The sequence below is a fragment of the Sminthopsis crassicaudata genome, chromosome 5, assembly GCF_048593235.1.
Source record: "Sminthopsis crassicaudata isolate SCR6 chromosome 5, ASM4859323v1, whole genome shotgun sequence".
Classification (NCBI taxonomy): Eukaryota; Metazoa; Chordata; class Mammalia; order Dasyuromorphia; family Dasyuridae; genus Sminthopsis; species Sminthopsis crassicaudata.
Window position 1 is genome coordinate 74,025,561 of NC_133621.1, and position 23,299 is coordinate 74,048,859.

At 34.6% G+C, this 23,299-nt stretch overlaps 1 long non-coding RNA gene across 1 annotated transcript in view; it reads right to left on the bottom strand.

Annotated features, from left to right (window-relative positions):
* The window catches only part of LOC141542613 (uncharacterized), a 221,677-nt gene that overhangs the window by 20,918 nt on the left and 177,460 nt on the right, over window positions 1-23,299 (bottom strand). Inside the window, exon 2 of the long non-coding RNA XR_012482217.1 lies at window positions 2,308-2,376. This is a non-coding gene — a long non-coding RNA (uncharacterized LOC141542613). The remainder of the gene's footprint in view (window positions 1-2,307; window positions 2,377-23,299) is intronic.

Genomic DNA, 23,299 nt, shown 5'->3' on the forward strand with positions numbered 1-23,299 from the left:
TAAACTAGAGAAAATACCACCAGTGATTTAAGAAATAAGAATATTATAAAGGTCTAGTATACATTGCAATAACTAGAGTTTAATCAACTGCTTACTATTTTTTGTTATTTTCCTGCTTAACCAAAGGTCTAAGATTTCATAGTTATTGGTTTTCCCAAAAGTAGGGATTTGTTATGTGCAAGTTTATGGGCTACTCTAAAATAACCCAATGGCATGGAGCCTTATATCATCAAAACTGAATCTGAGATCATCATTTCTACTTCTTTTATTAATGCATATTGTATCTGGATATGTCAGATTGTGATTGCTTTCTCAAAATTGTAATTTCTTCTCTCCTAAAGTTAAAAATCTGACTCTTCATATCTGCAAGCTTTATTTTTTTTTTTATTTTAAGCTTGTTTGTATTTTGACTGTTAATCTGACCAATGGCAAGATCTGTCTTATGGTGATATAAATAACAAAGAATCCAAGGCAATTCTTATTCTGACCATTCCATGTAGATCAATCAGATCTAAGCTAAAGACAGAAGGGTAACAGTGCTTCTAGAAGGCAGCAATACAAGGATAGATTCATAGATACATAGATGGTAGCTATATATGTGTGTGTGTACACACACACACACACACACACACACACACACACACACACATTTGCATAGGTAGATTAATTGAACACTTATATTTGGTTTGGTAATAGGTAATATGATTCTAGTGAAAAAATCAAATTGTTCTGATCACATTTTGCTTTGTCTAATATTAAAATTAATAAATATTTCCAGTTTTATTGATGAGTCAACCAATCAATACGTTTTGTGCTAGGTGCCAGAAATATGATCTCCCTTCCCCCCCAAAAAAGGCTCCTCCCCCTCATCCCATGGAGCTTATCAGGGGAAGATAACTTAAACATATGAGTATATGTCAAAGTAAAAGGTTACATTTTAAAGTTATAGAAACCTTCCATTTCATTGATTTAGAGAACTTCCAAATGAGAAAAGTCCCCATATCAACACTATTGTAGACCTTCTTGGCAACTTAGTCTTAAAAAGCAGGTTAGAACACTTAGGGGTACAATGGCATGGCCAGAGTAATACAGCAATATCAAAAAAAAAAAAAAAAAAAAAACAATTTAAACCCTGGTACTACTAGATTCAAAGCAGATTCACTAAATGGATCTTCTGTTGTTTAATGATCTGCTTTCTGAGAAAATAATAATAATAATAATATGCATGATATACATTTCTGTTCAATCTACATCATTCATAGTTTCTCCATTACTTTCTTAAGTCTAGGTAGTCAACAAAACAAAAATTTAGTCAATTTTTTTTATATTTTCAGAACTATATATGTGAACTATATATGATCACACTGAAAATTTAACAATCAGAGCCAGTTCAAAGTGGTTTCAATATTCCCCAGCACTTCCACAAAATTCATCCAGCCCTCCCCCAAAATGAGGGAAATGGTCCAGAAATATGTTGACTCTTAGATAAAAGCTATCTTAGAAAAAGATATTCTTTTAAAATAATCCATAATTGAATGATTGAGAGGTCATTAATCTAGATTTGAGACCTAAACCTGAACTAGTCCAATGTTGCAATGTCTGTACTAACTATTTGTTACTGTGCAATAGAAACATAATGGAATGCTTGTGTAATCCATAAGAAGAGCAAACTAATCCCTTCCCTTCTCCATCTTCGTCTCCCTTTCATTAATTTTTGTTCGAAGTATTTGCTGCCTTGATTCCTTGATCTGATTCCAGATCAAATCACCAGTCCCTTTGGGATAGGTTAGAACTGTATATTAGACTCTTTCCTGCAAGACTTTCAAAAGGAAAGAAAGGGGGAGGGATGGCACAAAAAGCCTTATGTGAGGTGATCTTTGAGCACAAGTTCAGAAAACAACATGGACAGTTAATGAGGTCTCTTTGACTACTCTAGAAGCTTCTGTTTCTTCAGTAGCTGCAGGCCCCTGGGTATATGAGCATAAGCTAGAAATCTGTTTTTAGGATGAGGTGCAAAGTTAAGGCCAAATGTTTCAAACTGTGAACTACTAGGGGAGATGAAAGAATCATCTCTGCACTGGCCCAGATTTCAAATCTTTCTGCTCAAACCAGAAAGCTGTGCCCTGGCAGGCAGCTTCTCCAGTTCTCTTTTGGAAAGTGGAAATAGCTTATTCTATTGAATTGCAGAATTGGAAAAAATTAAAGCCTCTAAATGGGATTCAAACTCCTAATGAAAAGGATTTACTTCATCCTGATAAAGATCCTATTAGGATAGCTTATTTATGAGGTTCAACATGGTAAAATTACCTTTCATTTCTTTGTTGCTGTTTTTCATTCTTCCTGAAGAATCCTTTATAAAACATAAAACGATCACTGCTGTATTAAAAAATAAAATAAAATAAAATCATCACCATATTATACAGAAACAGGGAAGGGTCAAGGCCTGGCATACCAGGCACAATAATAGTAACAAAAGTAACTGCCATTAGAGGAAATAAAAACTCTAAACTAAATTGTTGCTTTCCCAGCAATTCAGAAGGCAGGTTAAAGTCACTGAATGGTTCCTTATTGTAAAAGGGCTTTTCATCATTGAACAGATTTCTCTGACCATCTGCTACTGATGTACTTCTCTGGTTGGAGCAAGAGCTTAGGGAAATTTCATAGCTATATTTATTTTATAACTTCATAATTAAATAGTTCAACATGGCTCCATGCATTCAATAAGTCTTTAATAAATATTTGTTGTTGATGACAAAATAAATTTGTTTAAATCTGCAATTATTATAGAGTTGTAAAATTATAGAACTGAAAAAGACCTTTGAGGTCATCTGGCTAATAGAATTCAATTACACCCTTTTGCAAATATGTTTTATCTCTACAGATAATAATAAAGCCTGATCTTTACATTGCATTTTAAAATTTAAGTGATTTGCATGCATTTTTTTATTTTATCTATTAAGAAAATCTTTTTGAGGTAAGTACTATTGTTATTCTAATTTTTGTAGATGAAGAAATTGAGTTTGAGAAAGATTAGTGACTCACCCCAAATCATGCACTAAGTAAATGTCTGAGATAGCATTTGAATTCAAGTCTTCTAATTCCAAACATTTTTATCAAACACCAAAATGTCTCAACAGAAAAACTGGCTCCTAGTGTTTGGAATTTCTGTTTACTCTTTAGTTTGTAGTATACTACTAGTCAATAAATATGATCTTATTTATAGGCAGGTGCTTTAGACATTGCTTTTTTTTTTTTTTTCTGCCCTGTTAGACATATACAATGCTATGAACTTTCATGACCAATGCACCCTTATTGATTGTCATGTTCCTGCCTATGACATCTCATCTCATAATACAAATGTTATCTTAAACAAAATAATATCTATAAAGCACTTAGCCCAGTGTCTGCCACACAGTAGGAACATAATGAATATATTAAATTTAGTTCTGTTACATTTCTTCTTTCCCTCTGATATCAGAGGGGGGAATTCAATCAAATATTCTTGATCTTAAGAGCCTGACCCTACCCTAAAATCTTCATCCCATGACAGAATACACAGACTGTGTGAGATGAGACAGCCAGCCTTGAACTGGACTTGGAAAAAATAATGAGAACATGGAAAGAATATGGAGGAGCTATAGTGTGGTGGGAGCAACAGCTAACAAAATTCAGAAACTTTACAACATATAAAGCATAATGGGAAAAAATCAAACTATGAAATACTTCAATATTCAATAATTTTAATAAATTAATAAGCCACAAGGTGTTAGGTTGTTTTTTGGTTTTGTTCTGGAAGCCGGGGGTGTATTTTTTTTTTTTTTTTTTTTGCTGTTTTGTTGTTTTATTTGGGAAGTATAATTATGTGTGTATTTGTTGTTATTTAATCATATTCAGTAGTGTACATCTTGTCATGACCCCATTTGGGGTGTTCTTGGCAAAAATACTGGAATGATTTGCCATTTTCTTTTTCAGCTCATTTTATAGATGAGGAAACAGAAGCAAACAGGATTAACTATCTTGCCATATAGCTCCTTAGTGTCTGAGGCTAGATGAGTCTTCCTGATTTTTCTACCTGTGGAAGGAAGGGAGGAAGGGAGGAAGGGAGGAAAGGAAGGAAGGGAGGGGACGGAGGGGATGGAGGAAAGGGAGGGAGGGAAGGAAGGAAAGGGAGGGAGGGAAGGAAGGGAGGGAAGTAGATATTTTCATATTCTACTCATTAAGACCCCCTGAATAATGACAAAATAACTGATCCTTTCAGCCAGTTCCACAAAAAAAGAGTCAAATTTTCTAGAGTCATGTAAATGGTGTTAATCTCAAATAGAATCAGGAGCCATGAAATTATACATAAGGTTTTTTGAGGGCTCCATATTGATTTAGGAAGCCACATTTTAACACTCTCTATGTTCTATTGTATCTTTGTTTATCTTGCTAAATGTTGCTTATTACATTTTAATCTGGGTCAGCTTCACTTAAGAGGGCCACCTCTATTTTCCTTTGGACAACAATACAAAATTGGCTTTGGCTAGTTTGTGGCTTTCATTTTTTGTTCTTCCAACAATAGTCCTGTCTTCATGGAGACTCAGAATTCAAAAGACATAGTCTGCACAGTAAGATATGACTAATGTAAGAAATTCAGAGAAATGTGGGAATCTATGCTTAAATTGAAATCATGAAATAAATATACAACAATGTATGCAATGATTGCAATGAGTTAAAAAAAATCCTGAAAGAAAGCTGAACTCTGAATGATCATAAAGAACCAAACTTGGTCCTAGAGTACAGATAATAAAACATGTCTCCATCCTCTCACCAAAGACATGTTTCCATAGGGGCAGAATGTTGTATACAATATCAGCTATAGGTATAGTAACAGTTACAGAACTGGCAAGGATCTTATAAACCAACAAATTCTACCCCTTTCATTGTAAAGATGAGGAAACTGAGGTGGAGAGAAACTAAATGACATTTTATAATTAAATATTGCAACTCAGATAAATCGGAATTTAGGTCTTCCTAACTTTAGATCCAATGTTGTGACAAGTTGTTCTTCTCAGAGGATTGATAGTTTTTAATCAAACTATTTTTTAAACATTTTTTCAAGGGAAGGTTCAAGATGGTAAGGGGAGAATCAGGTTTGGGGACATAGGAAAATTAGTTCAAATTAATTACATAATCAGCTGCATTTTCAATTATATCCATTTAGTGACAAGACCTATTTGAGAATTAATAGTCTTAGTTATCAGCAATAGAAAACAATTGGATTAATAAACATTTTAACCAATAATATCCCTTTTTGAGTACAGAGATTTGAAGAGTGTCATGAATTCTCCAGGGCATTCAGAGAATATGAATTATAGCTAGAAAATGAGCAATCTCTGTCCAAGAATTTATATCAGCAAACAAAATGGACTCCAAATCAATTTTGTTTCCTAGAAATACTGAAAGATATTAACAAATAGCTTGAATCTTTTACTTCTGAAATCTTCTCAGACACTTAGAGGCCATCAGAATACAGTTACACTCAGGTACATTGTTGCCTAACCTTTGTCAGTTGAGGTTTTGAGTGGTTGGTTGTTGTCTTTCCTCTCTAAAAGGACCAAAATAATATCACTGTTAGAGTAGGTTTACAATGTATCTGACTGTGGCAGATCAGAATAATATGAGCTAGGAGCATTCTGCCACAGATGGAGCACAAATAGTCCACCATTTGGGTAGACTTTCTAAGTGGATGTCCTAGTTTCTTTTAAGCTCATTCTGCTTTTGCTCATATAACACAGCACCTTCTCTGATGAAGGCATGTCATGCTGGATGGTCCTGGGCCAGGGTCTCCCAGTCATAAAATCAATTCTCAAGTTTTTAAGAGATACCTTGAGAGTATCCTTGAATCACTTTCTCTGACTATTTTGTGAGGAGTTGTCCTATGTGAATTCTCCATTAACATGCATGGTCAATAATCAAAAGGCATTCTCCATATAAAATGCAGAGATGGGAAGATCTAGTGAGCTAAGGGAGTTTTGAAATCAATTGTTTACAGAGTATCATTATTATATGCATTGTTCTTCCATTCCTGCTCACTTTGATCTGCATCAGTTTACACAGAGATCTTCCCAATTTCTTCCAAGGATGTGCATTTCATGATTGATTAAAATCTTGGATTTGAAATCAGAGGACATGTATTCACATCCCAGTTGCATTTATGATCTGTGTGAAGTTTAGCAAGTTGATTAAACTTTCCAGGGCTTGAGTTTTTCGTCAATAAAATAAGAAATATGAACTGAACGATTTATAAGATTTAAATCTCTGGTCCTACACAAGAAAGGGTATTTATATTTATAGTCTAGAATGTAGCTCTCACAGGTAAAGGGAATCAGTTTTTGGTCAGTTTCTCTCCCTCTTCTGCTTGCATTTTTGACTTTGAGATATCCATATGCCGCTTATTTGAGGTTGTAAAGGCATGGGTATAATACAGAGGATAGCCCTTGTAAATGTTCTTTCAGCCCAATCTTCAACTTCTAAAGCTTTCTGGTCAGCTTGTAGCTTTTTTTAATGGCTGTGAACTTCTTTTCAAAGACAATATTAGAAAAGAATCAGCATCAGTTAATCAAATTGTCCTTTTATCTTGCATTTGATGTATGAAAGCTTTCCAACAGAATGGTGACATTTTGTTTCATTAGAGATTATTTCCTACTACTGTTTTCAGGCCCTCTTTCCGGCTTCTTTCCTCAGGAACTTGTTTTTAAACAGCTCTGGAGACTAACTGCTTCAAGAGTCCATGCAAAGGGCATGTGAAAGAACTGCTATTTGGCTGCAGTCGCAATGCCCATGATCCACTTTGATGTTTCCTTGTTATTGGATGAGTACATCAAGGGTCTCTTAATGTGTCAATGACCTAGTACAAATTGAACAATTGAGAAACAAAGGAATCACTCCTGGTTTAAAAAAATAAAAATAAAAAAATAAAAAAACCTTCCGAGTATAGTAATAACTACATCTTTTAAAACTACCACCTCAGGGCTTGGTTCTGATTTTAACAGTCATGCATCTTGACAAAAGCTGAAAACTCTTTGTCACTGGTATTATATTGGAAGCATTGTAATTTTGGCAGAAATAGCACATAAGATAGTTTTATGTTATAATATTTTATTATGTTACATCATAATACATATGCATATGCATGCATGTGTGTATATATGCATATTATTAAATGATATTTTTAGAATACTAGTGACCTAAGTAGTTGTGTCTACATATACACACACAAATATGTATGTATCTTCAAGAAATACAAGTTTCCTTGACTTTTATGGTCATGGAACAAAGACAGGGGGACTAAACTTAAAAAAAGAAGTAGGGAATTTCAAATTTTCCAAGACATTTTCCTATGCTCCCAAACATATTTTTCCTAAGTATACTAACCTTGGGGATTATATGCAATTCTTTTTAAGAATTAGAAATGGTAACCAGATGGAGCTTTTTCATTCTGATAAGCAGAGAAATATCATAAAGAATTTTAAAAACCTTCAAAGTGACATACAGAGTTGTGATCTGAATAATTCTGGCCAATAAAGAAATTAACAAATCGTGCCTGGTATTCAAAAAAAAAAAAAAAAGTCAAGGGATCAATATTATTTTGCTATAAATTTACTAAGAACATCATAGATAAAGTGCTGGTCTTGAATAAGAAAGACCCCTGGCCAGCCTGTGACCTATAATGCCTGTATAATTTTGAGTAAATCACTGAACCTCTTCCTTGTCCTCAATTGCTACATTGCTACCCTGAGGAAACTCCTCTGTAGAACCTTATTCTCCTGATAGGTAACTCTGTCTTCCCAATGTCCACCATTTTAGGAATGTCTTTAGACATACTTCATCTATGAGTATTTCTGTGTTCCTTCTTTTCCTTACTTGCTTCATTACCTATTCCTCTCCCAACTCTTTTCTATCTCTTCTATATGTATTATTTTCCCTTTTTTAGAATATAAGCTTCTTAAAGATAAGGAGTATTCTAATTATTTATATTTTTATCCTCAGAACTTAAAACAAAGGCTAGTATGTCATTAACTTTTAATAAATTATCTATCACATATTTATGTATCTACATTTATATGTATATATTGAGCTACCTCTCTATATAAACTTCCAGTGTCCCAGGCATTTTTTTGAAACTGTAAATTTCAAAGTAGTCTCCTCTGGTAGAAAAAATTTCTTCTCTGTGTACTTTCCTCCATTAAAAACATATAGATATAGATAGATAGATATGTGTATGTGTATACATACATACATATATACATGTCATTCAATTTTTTATCTACTTGGATCTAATTTTCTGATTAGTTACTAAATTCTTAAACTCATATGACTATAGATAGTGATCTGCAAGCAAATGTTTAACAACCAATTCTCTAAGGGAAAAAAAAGTATGCAGGACACATTTTAAAGTTTAATCTGCATTATTAATATTTTCTCCATCAAGGAATCAAGCCCTGATTTAGTATTTGTCAATTTTCAAGGTACAAGTACCCAAACTGAAAACTTAAAAAATGGTTCTCTCAGTCCAATAAGTAAGCACTAACTAAACAGTGATCATAATCAAACAGTACAGTGTAGTCTAAGAAAGTTAGATTTAGAGTTAGAAGTCTTGTATTTGTTTCCTGTGTCTGCTTACCACCTATGTGACCATAGGAAAATAATTTAACATCTCTGAGTCTCACTATTCCCACCTATAAAATGAAGGGGTGGCAATAAATGATCTCCAAGATCCCTAAATGAACAACCTGAAAGTTTGTGGAATCTTAATCTGCTGCTTTAAAACAGTGGTACCAAAGTCACTAGGTGACAAAGCTACAGGTATTCTATACAACTCACCATGACTAAATAGAATTGGTGGGTTTTTTTCCTTCTTTTTTATTTTTAAGTTACTCTAACCTACCTCTTGATTATTATTTTTCCTTGATCTGAAAATAAACCCTTGAAAAGGGAAGCAGCTGACTTTTTTCTCAAGATTAAGATCAAGCCCAAAACAATATATTATCCAACGGCTCACACATTCCATCTCCTACATCCTCTGCTATTTTTGCACATGGTCCTCCAGGTTTAGAAGATAATTCTCTGCTTACCTCCCACCTGTAAGAATCACCAGTTTCCTTAGGCACAGCTCCACCACCTCTTCCCACACAAGGACTTTCCTGGTCCCATTCCTTCTTGCCAATTACCAATTTTTAATACTCTCCTCCTCTCTGTCTTATAAATGTGTTTAAGTATTTTTCATTGACTTACTTGCAAATATATTGTATGACTCAGGAAAATATAAGGTCCCTAAGGGCAGAAATTATATTATTTTTCTATCTATGTTCTTTACCAGTGCCCCACACATATTTGATAGATTTTTTTTTGATTGAACTGAATGTAATTCTCTAGAGTAAGTGGCAAAAAAAAAAAAAAAAAAAAAAAAAAAAAAAAAAAATTCTGGCCACAATCAGTGTCAGAATAACCTAGATTGTCAAGTGACTGCCTCATGGAAAATATTTTTTAAAGACTATAAGTCAAAGAACAAATGACATCTGATAATTGGCAAAGGAAGATTTTTTAGGAGGGAGTCCCCTCCTTAGACAAAAAATGACAAATCTGGACAGAAAGATAGACAGATAGATGGATGGATGGATGGATAACTAGGCAGATGAATGGAAGGACAAATAGAGATATATATTAGAAAGGAATACTACATCTTGGAAAAGTATATGTTAATGCTTGAACATTGCCAATACAGGAACTCAGTTTTCTTGACTAGATATATTTGTAACAAAGGTCTTGTGATTGTTTTGTTTTATTTTGTTTTCTTTCCTCTAGTGGTGGGGAAGGCAGTGGAAGAGAGAGAAAAATAAACTTTTGTTCATTGAAAAAATGACCTTTTAAAAGGCTATGTTGCCCGTTAACATTTATGTAGCACTTTAAGCTTTGTGAAGTGCAACAGGTATTATTTCATTTGATTCTCACAGCAACCCTGAGAGATAGTCCCAAATTAGCTCCATTCTACAGATAAAGAAACTGAAACTGAGAGAGTTGACAGTGATTTGCCAAGTATCACACAGCTAGTTAAATGTCTATGAGGGATTCAAACTCAAGACTTCCACTGCTTTAAACACTGTCATTGGGTTGATCAAAAACATGAAATGTTCAATTTCTCATCCAAAAGATTTTGTTTTCAAGCAGTTTCCTTCCTGATGCCAATGAGTCTGTGCCTTAGAGTTGCCAAATGAACCCTCTCTCTGGCTGGGCACTAGGCCTATCTGGAAGGCCTATGTGCATCAGGACAGTGAGCCTGTCCATTTCCATTTGAGCCCAGGACCACTTGGGAGTGATGACAAAGGCAATACACAATGTCTCAGATGAGTCCCCCTGGACCTTAGTAATCAAATAGCACTGATTCACTTTCTACAGTAGAGCAAGAACTCTGAAAAGCCAACATATTTCCCACTCCCATTCATTCCTGCTAGAACCGTGGAGGGGATCCACAGCAGCACTGTTTGTGCTGGGGTTCAGATTGTGTCAGCACTTTTCTTATAAATGCTGTTTACTGAAGGTTTACAACTTGGCTGTAAAAACCAGTTGGCATTGAAACTTGAAACTTGGCATGAAAGGATTGGCATCAGCATTGCCCGGAAGCCGTTTTTCTATCTAAATCTGAAGAAAACAAGCTAGGTCATTTTCTACTTATTTGTGTTATTCATGCACAAAATGAAGTCTGACAACTTCAAACAGTCGTTTGCATTTGCAATCCACAAAAAAATGAGTTGCTCCAAGAAAAGTAACATTTGGTAAACAAATACTCCATGATGGAGTGTAAGGAATGAAACTGGAAGAACTGGGTATGCTCAGAAAAAATGACAAAACAGAAAAGTTTCCAAAGTCACTGCGTATCAGAGTAGGAAAAACAGTACAGGCTGAGATTAGATGATTATACGGATTTTGAAAGTAAATTTGCAGAGCCTATCTCATATAACTGAAGAGAATAACAGCAAAAAGCAGGTTTAAAATCAAAGGGAATATTATTTTTTCGAAAAGAAAAACTGTTGCCCACCTCACTGAAACACCCTTCTGGCTCTTTTATCTCAAATAATCAGGTTTCTTTGCCATAAAAGTATTTTTCCCTCTTATTTTTGCTTTGTTTGAATATAATGCATGAAAGCTGCTTGGGGAAGGTGGTGGAGTGTTCCAACTTATTTGGCTGGGGTTTTTTCGTTGTTTCTTTTCTTTTTTTCTTTTTCTTTTTTAAAGGAGTCTGTATTTAAGAAACTTTTCTCTCCACACAGCTGCTGCATTTAGGGTTTTTAAATGAAATTTCAGAGATGGGAGAGCAGATGTCAGTGGTCAATAGCAAACTGACTCAAGAAGAAGGTGACAGTATTGACTGCTATCCAAAGAATGCCCTTTTTGGTGGATTTAAAAGTCAGTTTTGACGTCAAGGCACTTTTGTCCCCTAACATACACTCACTCAGTACTGTGCCCTGAAGAGAGAGGTGTGGGCAGACTAGACTTTCATTTCTTAAAACCCTGTCACTGCATGACTAAAGAAACTATACAAAGCAAAGTGGAAACAGAGGCCAAATTAAACAGAAAGGAAAAATAAGAGGAGAAAAAGGAATGCAAGAGAATCTAGCAAGCATAATGAGCCCAGTAGTCAGGAAACAGGTGACTCCTTATGATACTTAACTTTGAGGAATGAGATTTTCAAATAATTCTACTGACTAAATTAGGATTAAGCATCTACCTTGTGTTCAACAGATTCAAAATTATAAAGACAAAAATGAAAGAATCTCTACCCACAGTGAGATTATATTTTATTAGAGAGAAAATCAAATACAAAACATAAACATAGTGTTTAAAAAGAAATTTGGTGCAGTAGGAGAACACTAACAACTGAGCAAATCAGGAAAGGCTTCTTGTAGGAAATGGCATTTTGATCTGATCCTTTGAAGGCAGCTAATTACAGGCAGTAAAGGAAAAGAAGGAGAATCTTATAGGCAAATATGCAAATGGGGAGTGATATTTGAAAGGTGGAGTTAGAGAATGGAAATAAGATCACATTTGTATTTGCCGTGTTTTAAGAAGCTGAAAAGAATCAAAACACTCTTCTGGATTTTGATGGTTACTAAAATATTGACTTGCTATCAATACCCATCCATCATATTCAGAACTATTTGCAGAGTATCTATCTATTGAGGTTGCAAGAAATAACACGGGTTATAATCAAGTATCAAATGAGGAGGGAATTTGACAATAATATGCTTATTGTGATCATGTGGGCAAATTCACAAGATCAGTTAGGTTAACACATGAGGGATCTTATGCCAAAATAGGCATATTCCAGACCAAAATAGCTCTATTGCATACAACTCATGATCAGTAACTAGAGAATCTGCTAAAGGCAACTAGATGGTACAGTCAATAAATTTGGCCTGGGATGAGGAAAAGCTGTGTTCAAATCCAGCTTCAGACACTGTGTGAGCCAGTTTCAGTTTCCCCCATACAAAGGATAATAATAGCACCTACCTGCCAATGTTGTTGGAAAGATCAAATAATAAACACTTAGTAAAGAGCTTGGCACACAGGCACCTAATGATTGTTTGCTTCATATTGAAGCATTTTTTAACTTGCTTTTTTTTTTCCTTTTTAGCAAAATGGCTAATATGGAAATATGTTTTGCATGATATCACATTTATAACGGGTATTATATTGCTTACCTTGGGGAGGGAACAGTAGGAGGGAGAGAGTTTGGAATTCAAAATTTGAGAATTAAAGTTAAAATTATTTTTTTAAAGAAAGAAAACAAGGAATTTAATATGGACACCTTGTTTTCCTTACTTCGTTCTGAGGCAATTAGGGTTAAGTCCCAGGGTCACACAGCTAGGCAGTATTAAGTGTCTGAAGCTGAATTTGAACTCATGTCCTCTTGACTTCAGGGCAGTTGCTCTATCCATTGTGCCATCTAGCTGTCCTATTGTTTATGTTTCTTTATATAGAAATGCATACCATATGTTTAAGATTGACATTAGTAATTGGGTATATCAAAAGAAAGATTGGGGCAGAATTGAGTATGATCTGACTCTAAAAAGCAAAACCATCTAGGAAAAGGGAAAAATGGTAATTATGTTATGCAAATGAGGTACAGAAGAAGAAGAGACACAAAGGCATTAGAAGAGTAGGAGGATTCATAGTTCTAAAAAACTACTCACATCAGAAATAGTTAAATAGGGAACTACATACACACAACACACACACACACACACACACATGCACAAAATAAAGGGTATAACACCCTCCCAAATTAGGAAGAAATAATGAGAAGGATGGGAGGAAGGGGCAACAAAGGGTAAAGGAAGAAAGCCGGGAGGAATTTATGGGTGAGAGAAATTAAATAATAGCTAGGCAAGTTAAGGAGCAGAATTAAAGTAAAAGATAAAGTAAAAAGGGATAGGAAAGAAGGGATATACACAACAAGGATCAGGAGTAGAATTTATGAGAAAGAAAGATGGCTAGTAATCATTGATCTTAGACAAAGTCAGACTTAAAGATTCAATCAAGAGAGAAATCTACATTATGTTAACTACGCTAATATTGTTTTACACGCATGTTTACATATATGTAAAGGTCTGCAGTATGTGTATCTGAATACATTTAGATATGTATGGATGTAGATCTACATATGTTTTTACATAGTTATATGTACATGTGTGTGATCTGTGGGAGGGTATGAATGTATATGTGCATATGTGGAGAACACTAATAGTGTATATGGGGGAGTGCAGGGAGAGTGTGTATGTATGTTGATGTACATATCTGTATATGGACCTATAAATATATCTGTGCTCTCCCTGCTTGGAGGAAGTAGGAAGGGAATGAAAGGGGGGAAAAAAGAATAAAATAAAAAACTACACAGCAGAAAACAAAAGAACAACCCATAAGGAAGCAAAGAAATAATAGACACTTATGAATATAATTTGATATGTATTGAAATGGTAATTTATTGTTATATATTTTGAATCTTCCCTGATATTCTGCTAGGCACATGACAGTGTTCTGTTATGTTTTGTTTTATTTTTTATTTTCCTTTTTGGTCTTTCTTATTTCAATGTTGTTGTTTTTTACTTATTTAATAAAAATATGTTTTTATTTTCTTCCAAAGATTGTTCTTTGCCTTCTGGTGGGATGTGTTCTGCCATGAGGCTTACTTTTTGTTTTGTTTTTCTGTTATTAATGTTATTATTTCTTTTTTTTACTGAAAGACTAAAATCATTGGGTCTGTATATTAATGCAAGTATACCATTATGCAATAGCAAAAAAAAAAAAAAAAAGAAACAAAATGGATGTCTATATGACTATAATGAAATATTAGTGTGACAATAGAAATGAGGAATTCAGAAAAATATGGAAAACCTTTTATATACTAATGTAGACAATAATAAGAAGAAAAGAGGGAAAATATATGCAATGAATACAATAACATAAATAAAAACAGCACTAAGACAGCAGAACTCTAGCAAACTTTAATAATCAATCTTGTCATGAAGAAAAATGAAACACCCAACTATGGACTTGGGAATGAAGGGAAGAAGGCAAATAAAAAGTACATGATCAAATATGGACAATGTGCCCACCAGTTTTGCTTAACTGTGGATTTTTCCCCTTTCCACAAGGGAATATTGAATATTTAAGAAAATGATTGTAATTTTTTTTAAAACCTTTTAAAATATTTAACACATATGTATTTGTACATATACATATATACACACATGTTTCACACAAGCACAAACTTGGAGCTCCAAATGGTGAATGCAATATGTGAATTTACTTAAATTGTGCATGTCTTACCTTTCTGCTATAAACACACTGAATAATTAAACTCAGAACTTTATTTGAATTTATTTTAAGTTCTGCCCATTATCAGGGGCTCATGTATCAAAGGGCTTGGAAAAAATGGGGCTGTGAAAATGTAAGGATTTTTACATAAATTTAAATGCATCCAATCACATTGATCTTGAAATAAAAGCCTTTAACTTAAGACCAGTCCCTAGGATAATTGCTAAACTACTAGAGAATATTAGCTATTATAATCAAAATTTTCAGTACAGAAGAAAAGTGTCAATGAGCTGTAAGAATGTATTTAATAAATCAAAGAGGGTGAAGAACTATGCATACAAATAAAGGATTTTGATGTCCATTTTAAACCAAGACTTTTACGAGATTTGGGGTAAAATACTGTGCTAAAGAAACTGTACAGGAAGTTCAACATTCTCAGAGGTCCAAAATAATCCCATCATTTGCTTCCTGTAACTTCTGAGTCAGGGTTGGAAGGACTAAAGGTTTTTGTTATGGGTGTAACTGCTTTGCAAACAAGCCATGCAAAGCTAAGGGGCTTCTGGAGCCCTGCTCAGAATTTGCCCTCCCCACAGCTGAATTCTAAAGCTCTCTACTTACTTGAAGTTTGTGCAAATCAGAGGGAGATTTATAGGGTTTTGTAAAGACCTCTGAGGCTATACAAAACTTGGCAGACTTGGCATTTCTATATGATAAGCTTGGACAGCTGATCCTCTAAACTTTTAGGTATTACTCTTGCTAAAGATCATGTTCTCTACTGGTGGAGACCTAACTGCCTAGAGTCTGTGTGAAAAAAGTAGAAAAGAGAAAAGAGCTGCTTCCTTTTTTTTTTTTTTTTTTAATTTGTAGCCCCCTATTTAAGCCCAGGTAACAACAACAACAAAAGTGGTTGATCATTTTCTCTTCTACTTGAGGAAGTAAACTCTAGATGAAAAATTCTAAATTCAGTCACACTTTGTTCTAAGCCCCCAAATTAGGGGAAAAAAATTAACAAACCTAACTATTAAAAGAGAGACAGAGAGTAATAAGTCAACTCTTGGCCTCTGGTTGTAGAAGAATCCAGTTTACCTAAAAAATTTGGGTGAAAAACCCAGCAGATTATACTATAATATCTGTAGATAGGAACAGGAAGAAAAGTAAGGGAAAGAGTCAACCACTGGACTTCCCTCATCTCAGATCTTCTGTTCTAAGATAGCCAGTGTCAATTCTTGATATCTTCCTTCTCTGTCATAGTTCAATTCTACTTTTGCTCCTCAGAAGTATATTGAAATATCACATTCCCCCTTTCAAATGTATCTCTTCTTAATATTCCATAATTTATGGATAAACCCTGAAATATGGCCAAGTTTCTTTAGTCTATCCAAAAAAAAATTCTTGCGAAACATTGGTACGGTTTGAAGGACTTTTTGCAGTTAGTCTAAGCTCTATGATTGAGTTTTATTGATTGGGCACCTTAGACCTTACCAGTTAGAGCTGAATAAAGCAATTGCATGTCCACATTAAAAAAAATAAAAATAAAAATAAACCCTTTTTAATAACTGATTACTTGTTTTCCTTCTCAACCAGTCAACAAACATTCATGTGATTAAATTGTCCATCCCCTACTGTGATAGAAACTGGATTTATTACTGTTTTATTTGAAACATTGCAGTACTATGGTTCAGGGTTGAAGATAGGGATTTGAATGGTTCATTTTCCTAAGTGCAGAAAATAGTCTATAAGCAACCATTACCTTGAGAACACAGGGACATGGATAAGAGCTTGCAGCTGGGCAAGGCCTAGTGAGAAATGTTCACTGAACCAGCTATACTCATCCCTTTTTCAATTTCTTCCAACTCCAATGCTCTGTCCACTATCTAGTACTGTCTCTCAAATGATGTTTTAGAGACAAGATTCAGTTTTTAAATTCTATAGTTCATTGTTTCTATACCTTGTTTTATTTCCTTTTACCTTTTCCTTAATTTTTAAATTTATGTTGTGATTTTTTAAAATTATTTTTTATTTCTTTACATTTTGAATTCCAAGTTGTATTCCTCCCTGCCACCTCTCTCCATATTAGAAAAGGCCAACATTATATATAGATACATATGTGAAACCAAAAAATATAGATTTCAATTTATCAGTTATTTCTGAGGAGGTAAATAGCATTTTCCTTTATAGTAATTATAAATACTCATATTACTCAGAATTGCTTATTCATTACTTTTCAAACAATTTTAGTATTATTGACTATAACATTCTCTCTGTTCTGTTCATTTTACTCTGCATTATTTCATGCAAATCTTTCCATTTTTTAAAATCAATCTGCTCATCATTTCTTACAACACAGTAGAATCCCATCACAATTATGTAGCTTAACTTATTAAGCCATTCCCCAGTTGATAAAGATCTCATTTTCTAGTTCTTTACCACTACAAAGAGAAAAAAAGAAATCTTTTAGAACACATAGGGTTTTATGTTTCCTTTTTTTTCTTGGTCAACTTGGAAATAGTGGTTCAAAAGGTATACACAGTTTTATATCTCTAGGCATGATTCCAGATTGCTTTCCAAAATGGTTGTGTCAGTTCACATTTCTACCAACACATCCCCTCCTCGTTTTCCCCTTCTATCATTTCAGCTAATCTGATAGGTATGAGACAGTTCCTCAGAGTTGTTTAAATTTGCATTTCTCTAATCAATAATGATTTAGATGATTTTTATATAACTATAGCTTTGATTATTTCTTCCAAAAACTGGCTTTTTGCATGCTTTGACCATTTATCAATTGGGAAAAGAATTATATTCTTATAAATTTGACTCTATATATTTGAGATATGAGGCCTTTATCCGAGAAACTATAAAAAATTCCCTCTTTAATTCTTTATTGAAGATTTTAAATCTTGATGTTATCACAAATGAATTAATAAGAGGGCTTGCTGGAAACTGGATTAAATAACTGAAATTCCTTTAAAAGAATGGGGTAAGTTGGCAATAGGTCAGAGAGATGAAAAAAAAAATCTCTGTGGAAGGGCCTCAGAGTTTAACAGTGGAAGGTGCTCCCATGTCCTAGAAAATAATAATTATTATTATATGTACCTTGTACTTTATAATACTGTTGAGCATATAACACATAAGTTCCCATCTCCTAACTTTGTGAATATACTGGTTGTCCTTCATACTAGAATGCACTCCCTTCCTGCTCACCTCCCATGGCTTTAGAATCCCTAGGTTTCTTCAAGATTCTGCTCAAATGTCACTTTAAATATGAAACTTTTCTTGATCCCCAAAGTTTCTAATGCCTAAGACCTATGTACATATGTATATTTTTTTTTTATTTCTCTTTTTATCTCTTTCCCCTCAGAACATAGGATCCTGAAAGATAGAGGCAGTTTCATTTTGTCTTCAAAGTACCCAACACAATACTGAGAATGTAGCAGTTACTGAATATATGCTTGTTTGATTAATTAATTTTCATTATATAAATGGGAAACTGAAGGTCAGAGAAGTTGAGATTTACCTGAAGTCATATAGTTGTGTAAATGATAGACCCATAACTCTTCTGAATGACAGACATATAGTAGGTGCTATGTAAATGCTAATTGTTATGAATTATTAAAAAGTAGCTCCTCAATAACATTTTAATTATAATTTCTAAAAACTATTTACCAGTAGACTGGTTTCTTGTTGATAAATCCATGATTTATTTTTTTTATTTACTTTCTTGTGTTTAGAGTTCTTTTCCAAAAAAAGTCCAAAGAGAAAATTTCTCAAAGGTCATTTAATCCCCTGCCCTCATCTTACAGATAGGACAAGTGAGGACTAATGATGTTCTAAGGACCAATTCACTGAATCAAGATCTGCTATTTTTCTTCTAAGGAATAAGTAGGTTCACACTTATCTGTCATTGGCATGAATGGGGCAGAGAGAATGGACTGAAGCCAGAACAAGGACAGAGTTTGCTTCTGCCTGCACATTCTTGAGGCTCTCACCAAACAGTAAAAACTAAGCCTAGACAAAATCCTGAGGCTAACTTCTGCCAAATATCTAAGCGGACTAAGTCCAAGATGAGTCAATTTAGCCTTCCTTTTAGTAGTTGTTATCCTGGGTAAAGAGAACAGAAGGAAGGCATAAGGGAATAAGCATTTAAATAGTACCTACTCTGTGCCAGACACTGTTTTTAAGCATGGAGAACACAAAAAGATGCAAAAGTCAGTCTCTGCCCTCATTTGTCGTTATTATTCAGTTGTGTCATGACTCCCATTTGGAATTTTCTTGGCAGAGATACTGGAGTGGTTTGCCATTATCTTCTCCAGCTCATTTTATAGTTGAGGAATTGAGGAAAATAGGGACACATGACTTGTCCAGGGCCACCCAGCTAAAGATGAGTCTTCCAGACTCCAGGCTTGGTGTTCTATATACTGCACCACCTGCCTGCTCCCTGCCCTCAGGGGGCTTACAGTCTATGGGAAATTTTGTCTCCTTTGTTCTTTGAGGTAATCCTTCAAAGGGGAGAACTATAATTTTGCCCATATTATGAAAAAAAAAAAAAAAAACCCTGAAGCAAGCAGGTTAAATGAGTTGTCCAGGGTCACACAGCTAGTAAATTTGGCCAGATTTGGATTCAACCACTGTGCCACCAGCTGCCTCTAGTGCACAATAAAAAGAACAGTGTAAATACAGTTAGGTCTTCTGTATACCTAGAAGCAATATGTTCCCTGGCACAGAAATAATAACTACATCTGCAGTCAATATATGGCCAAGAGGAGAAAAAAATAAAATAAAAACCTTCGGTGCTTATTGCTATTCTGGGCACTTCAAAGTACTGGAGTTTTTTATTTGTTTGTTTTCTTTATTGGGACCTAACAGAAAACTGCTATTTTTGTCAGTGAGTGAGTGTCATCTCTGAGATAATATTTGTGAAGAGCATTTAGTACAGTGACAATCATATAGCAGATGCTATATAAATATTATTCTCTTGTTTCTCTTCCCCTATGCAGTGGAAGTATTGATTTACTCCATTTCTGTACCTGGTCCCCAGGTGGGGATGCTTAAATTCATAAGCACACCCATGCACAAATGCGCATGGCCTTCAGGGATTTTTAGTAAATGGTTACCTCCCTCTTCACTTCCCTCCTCCCATCTACAGTCTCCAAGTCCAGCAAAGTTACAGTAGAGGGAGCAAGATCCTATTAGTATATAAGAAAGTCCAAAGGGGGAATGTCCTAGGGAATCAAACTTTTTAAGCATCCCAACAGAATTATTATCTGGGTTTTATATTTGGGTTCTGTGAGATTTTTAATTACTACATTTCCATATAATTAATTTTCTTGTTAATTCTCTATATTTTATGCATTTAAAAATATTACTCTGAGAAAAAAATCCATAGGCTTCATCAGATTGACAAAAGAGAGCATCACACACACACACACACACACACACACACACACACACACACACACACAACTTGGATCTAAGATCCTTTACATGTACTGTCACATGTTCCCAGATGGGAAAAGGAGAAACTCTACATTACTATAAATCAGTCATTTCAGGTTCCCTCTCTAAATTACTTGATAGTGCAGCAGCAACAGGATAAACACCAAACAGAACACCACTCACAATTGCTTCTCCGCAACATTACAGGTATACTACATGTGTGAGGAAGAGTGAAGATGAAGGAGCTCTAAATGGGATGGACAACTAGAAAATCACCACCTCATTTTCCAGCTCTTTTACAGAGACACTAACTATAAAATTACAAGTTATAAGAGACTGTAATTCACAGATGGCAGAGATAGCAACATGTGAGCCTGCCACAGATCCACTTAATAACAAACAGAAAACCCATAACTGCAGAAAAGGTTGTCAGATGTTTCTTCTGGATAATGAAACAAAGTAGACAAATAGCATCCAGGTATTGGAGAAATATAAATGGGAGAGCTTTGTCAGTACTAAACACTACCCAGAAGGTATGAACATAATACCTTACTCATTAAAGTCAATTTTTTAATTAATCATGGAAATGAATATAAATATAGCTGTTATAAATCATATAGATGTCAAAATTCACACTTTAAAATTCCATTAGATACAAAATGTATTTAGTAAAGCTTTCCCTTATTTCTTATCTACTGTGAAATTCCTCTTAGACTTTTTTATATGGCAATAAATTACTCTGTTCATTTTTCATAATGGGATATCATGTGTTTAAGTAGACACTGTATTTTTTATCATACGGTTCCACTGAACTAGCTTAAAAAAAAAAAAAAAAAAAAAAAAAAGACTGTTAGGTTGGAATAAGATAGAGTCACTCTGTACTAAGCTCCATCCAGAATTCAATACAGCCCTTTTAAGGATACCACCAGGACATAAGTCCAGTCCTACAGGTTATCCTTGCAAATTCCCTTAAGTCATTCTGAGGGTGGGATGGGATCTAATTCATGGTGGCTCACATAAATCTGCAAAAAAAGGTGCTGTTGCTATCAGTGGGCTGCTATCACACTGGATTGCTGACTTTGATGTGCAGATGGATTTATCAATCTCAAGCATTCCCTTTGATCTTGCCAGCTCTCTACATTTTGAGCAGTAGATCTGGGATATTAACACATTTCTTATACTTTCTAACCTCATATCACTATAATCCGAGCTCAACTAGCAAGGGGTTCTGTCATGTGAGAAACAGACTTTATTTTTAGATCTTTCCTCTTTGATCTTTATATGTCAATAGTGCAGATCTAGTATTCTTCATTATGATAAAGAGGCAAAAGGGTGGGGGCTTCTTTTAACCTTAAGTTGTAATTGAGCCAGTTTTACCCGGCAAAGATGAGTGTTGCTTCTGTGCCTCAGACAATGGCTGAACTACTTTAAACTGTTTCCAGCATCATTATTATTTAATATTTTTTTTAGAGATGTGTTAAGTTTAAAGAATCTTATAATCATTTTTATTAGTTTTTCCTCTCCTTTACTGAATAGTTAGTTGATTGGTCGGTTGCTATCCTTATTCTCAAAGAGGACCAAAATGGCATCACTGTGTTAGAGTCAAGGTACATTGTGTTCAATTGTGGCTGATTAAAGCAATATGAGCTCAGAAGGCTCTACCACACAGGTCAGGCACAAATAGTCCACATGAACATTTGGAGTGGGTTTGTCTGAATGTGTGTTATCTCCCATTTCTTTTGAGCTACTGCAATTATTCTTCACTCACAGAGCACAGGTCCTTCTTTGATGTAGGCACAGTATGCTGTGTAGTCCTTTGCCAAAATCTCCCATTTCATATAATTGATTCCAAACTTCTTCAGAGAGACCTTGAGAGGGTCCTTGTATTGCTTATTCTGACTATAATGTGAGTGCCATCCTTGAATGGATCCTCTGTAAAAATAGTCTTTCACAGAAGTATATGCGTGAATTCATTAGAATTGTGCTCTCTGGAGTAGAGCTTGGATACTTGTCAGTTTAGTTTGAGAAAGGACAGCTACTAGGCAGCTAGATGGCAGAGTAGATAGAGTTCCTATCCTGGCCTTGGGGAGATCTGAGTTCAAATGTAACCTCAGATACTTACTAGCTGTGTGACCCAGAGAAAATCAGGTAATCTCTGTTGGCCTCAGTTTTCTCATCTGTAAAATGAACTGGAAAAGGAAATGGCAAACCACTCTAGCATCTTTGCCAAGACAATTCCAAATAAGTTCATGAAGAGTTAATACAACTTAATAACAACAAACAACAATCTCATTTATTAGTCTATAAATGAAGAAAGAAAAAGGATAGAAAGTCATAGGGAGGTTTAAACATACCTTGGAAGGTCCAACCACTAGAAGATAAGTGTCAAATGCAAGAAAGGTCCAATGCTCCTAAGTGAGGCCTGAGACAGATTAAAATGAAATTGGGAGCTATTTAATAAAATTTAAAAAAAATTTAAAAAAAACAAATTAATAAAAGCACAATAAAAATAATGTTAATATTTGATTTTCTAAATCAACATTCAATTTTCAGGGATCCTTAGGTAAAGTTAATGGCCCCTATTTCTATTTGAGTCTGATACTTCTTGTGCTGTGCAACAATAACTATCATTGGTGCCTCCATGGGCACTCTATACCATTTTCTATCAACAAACATTCTCTTCTAAATCTTTGGAATGGATTCATACAACTCAGCTTAGCTGGTACGATTCCAGTGATAGGTGTTAATAAAAGAAACCTTTTCTTCTTCCCAACTTCCCCATTCCTGTTGAGGTCACAAGTAGCTCAATCATACAAAAGCACAGTATCAGAATCATCCTCAATTTTTTTTTGTACTCAACTCTCCTTAGCCAAACAATTATAATAGTAAAACAAACAAAAAATATGGCATCAGGTCAATTCATTCTACCTTAAAAACATTCTCAGGTCTTCTTTTTCTCTCCACTCAGCCACCACTTAGCTCAACACTTCACCACATTCTGGGACAATAA